At 28.3% G+C, this 1,251-nt stretch overlaps 1 long non-coding RNA gene across 1 annotated transcript; it reads right to left on the minus strand.

The window, feature by feature from the left end:
- Positions 1–253: 253 nt before the first annotated feature.
- LOC121229065 (uncharacterized) lies at positions 254–942 on the minus strand. Its single transcript, XR_005926498.1, has 3 exons — positions 729–942; positions 395–463; positions 254–302 (listed from the first exon to the last, which is right to left on the minus strand). It is a non-coding gene; the product is annotated as an uncharacterized lncRNA (long non-coding RNA).
- Positions 943–1,251: the final 309 nt, after the last annotated feature.

Here is a 1,251-nt window from a genome sequence, read left to right on the forward strand (position 1 = left end):
CATCCATTGCTGTAATTTTAATGGACAAGCAAGCTACACGGTAATAAAATTAATTCATACTTATTCATACTTAAGCTGAATCAAATAATAATTAAGTTGAACCAAATATTTAAAATTAATTTGGTAACAAAATAGTTCTGCTCCAAACAGAACCAGCAATTAAATCTTTACAAAATCGCAACCCCAAAATATTAATTTTTCCAAAATCATCATGATAAAACTATTATTGATTAGAATTTTGAAATAAAACGTACCTTAATAAAACGTACCTGGTCTACTCCACTCTCACCAGCAAACAAAGGCTGGAGTCAAAAAAGTAATATTTGTTAAGTAATTTAAAGTGAAAATGCATAGAAATAAGGAAAAAAAATTTAGCAACGAAACCTATACGTACCTAGAACAAATGTCAATGGCTGTGGTGTATTTAGTTGCACCAAATATTAATTCAGGTGCTCGATAGTACCTAAAACAGATGTAAGATTATAAGGGTAGCACCAAATATATTTCAGTTTAAGCAAATATAAAAACTTTATCTATATCAGTACCAAATATTAATTCGAAGATTAAATGGCAGCTTCAGTTGAACCAATAGTTGTAGGAGGAGCAGGAAGTAGTAACTGAAATACATACAACATTAATTCACTAATACAAACACATGTAAGATTATAAGAGTAGCACCAAATATATTTCAGTTTAAGCAAATATGAAAACTTTATCTATATCAGTACCAAATATTAATTCGAAGATTAAATGGCAGCTTCAGTTGAACCAATAGTTGCAGGAGGAGCAGGAAGCAGTAACTGAAACATATACAACATTAATTCACTAATATAGACACATGGAACTATATCCTAAAAGTCAAAACACAAGGAATTAAAGTATATGTACCATATTTAGTATACAATATAATTTTACTTCATATATATTACTTCATATAATTATTATAGTAATAATTAAATTTATTAACAATCGTCATAGTACAAAAATAGGGAAGAAAAAATTAGGTGTTGGTTAAAAGCAGTCAAAAAAATATTTTTGTACAAAATTAATTCAAATACTAAGTAAATCTTGACTGAATAACCCAAACAAGAAGGAATTATATAACCAACCTGCAGTGTACAAGAAGTAACAGATAGGCATTTGATCTTGATATTAGCAAGAAGTAAACTTTGGCCTCTAGCCTTAACAAGTAATGTGATAAGAGAAGTTTCCAACCTAAGTTAAGTGTTAATATATATATATAATAGGAAA

Source organism: Gossypium hirsutum, chromosome A01, assembly GCF_007990345.1.
Source record: "Gossypium hirsutum isolate 1008001.06 chromosome A01, Gossypium_hirsutum_v2.1, whole genome shotgun sequence".
In the NCBI taxonomy this organism is placed as follows: domain Eukaryota; kingdom Viridiplantae; phylum Streptophyta; class Magnoliopsida; order Malvales; family Malvaceae; genus Gossypium; species Gossypium hirsutum.